Source organism: Etheostoma spectabile, chromosome 1, assembly GCF_008692095.1.
Source record: "Etheostoma spectabile isolate EspeVRDwgs_2016 chromosome 1, UIUC_Espe_1.0, whole genome shotgun sequence".
Taxonomy (NCBI): Eukaryota; Metazoa; Chordata; class Actinopteri; order Perciformes; family Percidae; genus Etheostoma; species Etheostoma spectabile.
In genome coordinates, this window is record NC_045733.1 from 17490304 (window position 1) to 17498232 (window position 7929).

The window sequence follows — 7929 nt, forward strand, 5'->3', positions numbered from 1 at the left end:
TGTGTGTGTGTGTGTGTGTGTGTGTGTGTGTGTCAGAGTGCTTGACAGGCTGAGCTCTCCCTGCGCCTGCTGTGGTTCTGAGGTGGTCAACTTATGACCTGTAATTACATTGCTACTTTCCTCACACATCTCACCGGAGCAGGGTGGTCTCGGACACTTCAATTACTTCACTTCAGTACCTCTTTGCTCTCATATATTCCCAGCAAAATCATAATGATAGTCCAGGGAATGGACTGATTCACATTTGATTGTATGTGCCGTGGCACATTTTGCAAGTACAAAGCCAAAACAGAATAGAACAAATTAGATTAAACCAATTTTTTTCCCTCTTGACACAGATTGAATATTTAAAGACAGGAACAAATTTTCCAAAAACAAAATAAAACTTGAACCCTTGTTTATCTATAGGCAGGCTTATACACTCTTGTACCCATTTCAACATGCAGATGTTAAAAAATATAATTAACAAAAGCTTAAGAAAACAGAATAGCAAGGGCAACAACAATGCCCAACACAAAATGGTCTGCATTAATATGTAATATTCTTTAAAAAATTGTCTGCATTAATTTGCATTCAAACTTGAAAAATAGAGAGAAGCAAAAGATCTATCTATTGGGGCATATTTGAAGGTTGGGTCCAGGTCGCATATGTTTGCCCTTGTAAAGCTCTGTCACATTGTGGTGTAACGGAGCCTCAGCTGCAGGGTTGCGGTTTTTAATGAAAAAGTGGGGGCCGCCACATCCAGGTAAGACCCCTGGAGGTTGTATTTCCAGGGCTTTGTTATATCCCACAATGATGCCGTATGGACACACGCTCAGACACACAAAAACACACACACACACACACACACACACGTACAGATTTAAGCAGATGATGATAGCTAGGGTAGTGGCTGATAACGCACACATGTCCCTGTAAAAAGCAAATGTAGGATGTATCTTAATAATAATCTGAAAGAATCTCAAACTGGCATTAGGTATTATGTGTCTCAAAACTTCCATCAAGTCTATGAGAAAACATCAGAGGTTATTAAATGACTGCAACATGCAATTTTGGAAATGGAAGAACATCTTTATTTTGGTAACAATGTATAAAAGCTACCAGACATTTTCACAGAGTTCTTTGAGGGCGTATTGTGGGGGTCAAGGCCAGACATGTTTCAAAATGTGATAATTTCCTTACCCAAACAATGCTCTTTGTCTTTTTTTCTCACTGGTAACTGGTTTTGTATCAGTCAGATAAAGCAAGCACTACATTTTCTAACTCTTTTTAAATAATGTGTAAAACAATAAAGGAAAAAAAACAAAATGGGTTTTGTGAAAGAGCACCACCCAAAATAAACCCTTTAAAATATGTAGTTTGACTTGGGTTTAGGCAGATATGTGTGCTAGAATATGCCTTTAAGTGTCATTTAAAGCAGTCCACGGTCTTTTGGATCTGTTGTTACCTTTATATTAATATCTGAGTTAGTTTGTATTTAAAGGGACACTTTGATCCCCATACTTTACAACAATTCAATCATAAATAGGACGAGGGATCTGATTATGCTGGAGTGTTGACATAGCAACAGGACAGTTGGGGTTCATACGTCAGCTGTGGCTTCCCAGAAACATTTATTGTATCGACATTGCACTACACGCTGGATTTCTCCCAGACGCTATGGCTTAATGTTAGCCAACAATATGTCAACCAATAAGTTTCAATCGCAGCATCAATCTCAAAATAGGAAAGCTGACCATCCCGGGTTGAAATAGTTGTCTCAGCAGTTCACAAAACACTGAATCTGGACACTGAGAGGACAACTGACCCTGGCAGCTTAAAATGACCTGATCACAAATTCCAAAACTGCTAATTATTGGCAAGTGTAATAGTTGTGTGCTCTCTCTTGTGTTTTTAGAATTAATGAAGCTCAAATTTGCACCCTTGTCTCCAACCAGCTGTTTATTATGCACCCAGCTGGACACACAAACCTGGATCTCACCACAACAGAACGATTGTATGCGTCTCACATCCAGTTTCAGTGGGATGAGGATTTTTACATTGTTATATTGATACATTTACTTACTTAACAATGAGAAAGATTTTCCTTAAAACAAAACAATGTATATACTCATACAAGAACAATACCTCCAAAGTATCCCTCATGACCCACTAGTGTGTGTGGCAGTGTCTGTATCTGCAGAGACCCTGCCCTCTGCCTGTATTTTCTCATTTTTATTTTCATTTTGTTGTGTTTGGGACGTTTCTGGGCGTTTCTCTGTGCATCACCCGCCTCCAGCTGTCACTCCTTGACCCCTTCTCCCCCGGGGCTCTGTTCTGCCCTGGCTGACCCTGTAATGGGTGTTGTCTGAGTCGGAAGCTCGGGAAGCGCCGCTTAATTCTGCTATCTGAACACAAATACTGCAGTGAAAAGTATATATCTAGATGTGTTTACGAACCCCAAAAGGACAAATCGCACTCATTCTGTCTGTACATGTAAGAAAATTATGTAAAACTTTTTTCACAGTTGCACAAGAAAGATCATCATCATCACATGCAGCTTCAAAGAGTCCCCTCAGCAGTTGAGAAACTACCATTTGTCAGAAATTATTTAGAAAATGTTGTGGGTTTTTCCCATTTACGATGGGACAACTAAAACATTTACCATTTTACAGTCTCTATTGTTTTACAGTATTATGTATTTTCTTTTGATGTAGGCCACAGATCATCAGTGAGTTTTAACGAATCAGCAGGTCTTGTTAGTGTACAGGGCATACAGTAGTTAGTGCTGAGCAGACCCTTGTTAACAGTTTTTATGTTAGATTTGTTATGTGTCTCGCTTATAATGCAGAGGTGTAATCTACTGTTTACTCATGTCAGAGCTTTTGATAACTCGCAAATATTACAATTTGTGTTTTGAAGTCTGCCAAGACAAGTGCATCCCTTCATGCTGACAGTATTGCTTAAATACTCTCTGTTCTGCAGATGCTACAGCAGGAATTGGAAACATAAAAACACTGTGCAGCCACTATTGGTTATTGTGAGCAGAAGGTGAGACAACAGGCAGAAGGATAAAGATTTTAGAGTGTTGGCAGCATAGACTTTATAAAATAGGTTGGCAGGCAGGAGAATCTCCTCTGACAGGAGGGACCAACACACGCCAACCCCACTGCAACTTTCCACTGACTCACCACAGTATCAGGTATGTTGTCTGCCATAAATTAGACCAGAGATAGGTACAGGTGCTAATTGTCTACTTTATTAACCACAACCTGTAAATAATTGGCTATTCATGCCTCATACTGATCCCAAAAACATTATGCTGTGAAATTGTATTGATTCCAGTAAGTAACATTTTTCTCTCCAGGGAGGTCAGAGGTCAGGCTAGTGACAGCACAGTTTTCTTGCAGCTGCTAGGAATTGATTTGATGGACACTGAAGGACGGATGCTTTTTTGGTAACTGGAAATTAAGCAAATAAAGAGGATTTACAGTTTATAGGGGGTTGAGTGAATGATATTAATTAAGATAGAGTACTTTGAATACACTAAGCGTTGAAGAAATATTGCCAGGTTTTAAGGGAATATGCCGCTATGATTTTCAAAAATATTGTACCTTTTTTCTCATTTCAGCATGCCAGTACAAACAGGCACTATGCCATGTATTACACTTCAATAATACACATATGATTTGATATTGAAACTCATCAATAAGTAAATAAATCTACTGTGCTTTTGTGGTTGCAATGTCTCCAAATATCCAAACATTGACAACCTAAACACTTTTTTAGTAATAATTTAATACAGCATGGTAATTCCCAACTGCAGCGTAAAAGTGCAACATTTAAAAACAAGCGTTAATAGAAAATAAAGGCACAAAAGAAATAGAAAGAAAGTACCAAACAATGAAGTATTTCTTTCATTGTATTATTTCTTTTCTTCATTACTTTCACTATTCAGGTCATTGTGTTGGGCTTTATATGACATGTGAGCACGGACCATGATGAGTTCTTTCACACACCAAAGGTCAGAGGCATCACTTACAGAAAGAGAAGGACCCCCCCAAACACTCACTAAGTCGTTTACCTCATTCCCTATCAATTATTGACATGCAGTTGTCAGTTAAAAAGCCAGCCAGACTTTCCGTTGATCTGTTTGATGAATATTTCAGCTGACAAACAGGCTACCTGACACTCTGCACCAAATCAATGTGTGGTTAGCGAGAGGTTGCTTATCTTAGCCACAGTCACGCACACGTGCATGCACATGTATATACAGTTACGGTGTTGTTGTTGTTGTTACTATTCTGTTCATAATGTTTTACTTAATGTTTATTTACATTGATTTCTCACTGGGCCGTGGGCTTGTCATTTCAGATGGAAATATTGTACTTTTTAGTCCACCACATGTATCTGGCGGCTACAGTATAGGTAGCACCTACTGTGCAGATCAAGGTTAAACAAACAAAACCATCAAGATTATTTAAAATACAAGTAGTTTTAATAGATAAAGCTAGCCAACAGTTATAGTTACCTCCACCAGTTACAACATTAAAATCAGTAATCTGATGTGATAAAAGGCAGGAGTCTCTGTCTGTGTGTCCGACTGTCTCGCAAATGTGGTGACCCGCATGTGCGTAACACGCTTATGTACGGAAGTTAAAAAATGGAGGTGACTCTGTAGTATCTTTCAACACACTTTTGTGTGAATAAACGAGGGCCGCCCCATGAACGCGTCATGTTCAATAATAATAAATAATAACAAATTACTGTAAGTGCTCTGGGGGCCTTCTGTAAGTTATTTCAGGGTCCAATGGTTCTTGAGAATACAGGACGGCAATCATTTGGCCGTTCCGAACAGGCCCGTTTTGAATGGACATGGCACTAATTATAATTAAGTACCATAAACAACACTCTACTTTTACATAAGTAAGGCCTTTGAGCGTCCTGAATAATGTGCCAAAAGGTATTTGGGCATTTATTTTTGTACATTAGAATACAAAACATTAGAAACGAGAAGGTCTCAATCAGCCTCATTTATGAGTTCTACCCTCCGTATGTCCCTCTATGATTCCATTACGGAGTTCCCTACATGCATAAATTCAAAATTTGTCTCAGAAATGCTGGAATTTTAGATTACATCATCCATAAATTGGTCTGTCTGCCTGGAAAGATACAATGTCTGCACAAGGCAAAACCAAAGTTTAAATACAATATTTCCACAGACTTCACCAGCCACTGCCGCAGCCTACATAATTTTCTTTGCTGTGGGCAAAAATGTTATCATCCCATGCAAAAAGCAGACATCTGTGAGATCAGGAAAATACCTTTGAAGACGCAATGAACTGCTGGAAGAAGTAAATAAAATAACGTTTAGACTTTTCACCAAAAGGTGGGGGAGATGCAACATGGGAATTGTCAGTACATTTGGAATCTAAAATTGGCAAAGCAAAGTGAACTATATCATGGCTATAAGCATATTTGTTTTCACTGTATCATGTGAAAAACAACACCATGTAGTCACATCTTGCATTCAATAAAGTCACTTGACCACAGCATGAAAGAGGAGCCAATAGAGCTCTGGTGAACTGGCGATGTGTTATTTATGTCAGGCTCAGTTCAAAAGCAGCCTCTATGGAGAAGACACACCCCATAAATTTTTCTATGGCCCCTATGAGCAGGTCAGGAAGGCACCAATATTTCCTCTTTATTAGAAACAACAGAAACAACATGCAGCCATAAAAGGGACCTCCGAGATGAATCTGAAACACGAGGAATGGCAGTGAAAGCATGCTGCTCCGAGAGCTGAGAGGTAGTCACACAATCCATTTCGTCCAGTCTGCATTGTGCATACTGGCGTTTCCTCATAACTCTCACACCAGTGACTCACAAACTCTCCATGCTTCATCACAGGTCAACTTGGAGATGAACTTTAAAAGAAGGTGTAACAAATGATCGCAGCGTCTCAGGCAATTCATATCTGCTGAAGTGCCATAACCCTCTACATATCCTGACCTCAATTTGGAGTCTGCGTGTTGAAGGCCCATCTGAGGGAGACAGTATCGATCTGAGCCGGTACTCTGGCAGCATCAATAAACAACAGGCTTCAGGCTTCAAGGCTGAGGAGACACATCTCTATTTTAGCTGGAGGGGTTTGCATCTGGATACCTGAGTTGGGACGTGGCCCTTGACAGATGGTGGGACAGGTTTCTTTTCTCGCTGAACATACAGCAGGTCCCGCTCCTTTGCAAGACCAAAGCCGGACTTGTTTTCCCTTCTGTTGGTTATATCAAAGTAAATAAGGCCTTAAACCACCACAAGTTCACTTATTCTTTTATTTTGAATAATTGCTGTTAATGGTAGGTGTTACAGTAAATAGAAAGCTACCAAGTAACAGTCGATATTTGCTTAACCAGCAGACAAGTGGTATTTCAGGATCTTGGATATCAGCATTACACTAAAAGAGGACAATGCTGACTTTGGCTTTTTAATCAATAAACACAACAAGCCAACCAATACGTTAGACATAGACTAATGAAATAATAATTATCATTAGATGAGGAAGAAGAAGAAGCAAACACATGCTGCATTTGACCACTGAGTTGCATACAAAAAATGTAGTAAGTAATACTTCATAATGTGTAATAGTATGGTGAGTAAGGGAAGTAATTCACTATCTTGCTAGACCATTTTGTTGCTGTCTTGTTTACTTGCTTTTTCATCCTTGCTGAGAAAGTTAAATAAGTGTGCCTCATACATTCAGAGTCAAATTGAGATCACTTTGCGCTAAGCAGCTTGTCAATAGCAAGAAAAGAGGTACGGGGCAAGAGAGGAGGACTGATAAAATGCCTTTTAATTACCAGACAGTGAATGCTGGCCTTTTTCACTTTCTCCTCCCAGCTAAGTCAGGAGTTTGATTTCAGATAATGTGGATTGCTGACTGGGCTTCATCCTAGTTGCCCCTAAAGCAAAAGGACCTAACGTCAAGTCCTGGGCGAGTATGTTTGACAAAGTGCCATATAGATCCTCTGCTTTTCATCAGAGGGCAGTGCTGGTGAAGGCATTAATTGGAACGCTTGATAGCCTGTCTTTGTTTTCCCTTTTACTCTCCTGTAACAATTAGGCACTGTAATATTTTAGGCATTACATGGAAATCAATGGGTCTTTGACCCATCTGTTGGTACAGGTGTAAGAGATTACAATAGATAAGTGCAGAGCAGGTTGATGCAATGAACTTCTAACCTTTGTGTGTGTGTTAGCGTGTGTGTTTGTGTTGGACAGTTGAAAATAAACAGAAAAGCAGATAGATAGATAGATAGATAGATAGATAGATAGATAGATAGATAGATAGATAGATAGATAGATAGATAGATATGGAAAGTACATTTACTCAAGTACTGTGTTTACAAACAGTTTTGTACTTGTACTTCACTTGAGTATTACCATTTAATGCTACTTCATAGTAGTATGGAGGTAAATACTGTAATTTTTACTCCACTATATTTATTTGACAACTTTAGTAACTAGTTACTTTTCAGGTTAGGATTAATATATGATATATTTTATAAATTAAACTACCCAGCACCACATTGAGTAATTAAAATTAGGCTACACCTTGACAAGCTGCAACACTGAAAAATGGCTTACATGTTAATGCATCAATACAAATAATTCAATTCTATAATACATATAGTAAATATAAAATCTGAAAGGGATGATTCTGCATTTCCGTATTTTGATGTTTTAATTCTTACGATGTTTGTAATATTACTGTACTGTATCTTTAATTAAGTAAAATTTAGAATGTAGGACTTTCAATTTTAGCCTACACTGTAGATGGTACAGATGATTCTGTGTTTTCCCTTTCCCTTTTGAATGCTTCCCTTACCTTAAATGAGATGGTAACAACTGCTCGGGGTGCCTTTCTATGGGTAGCCCTCCCACACACACACA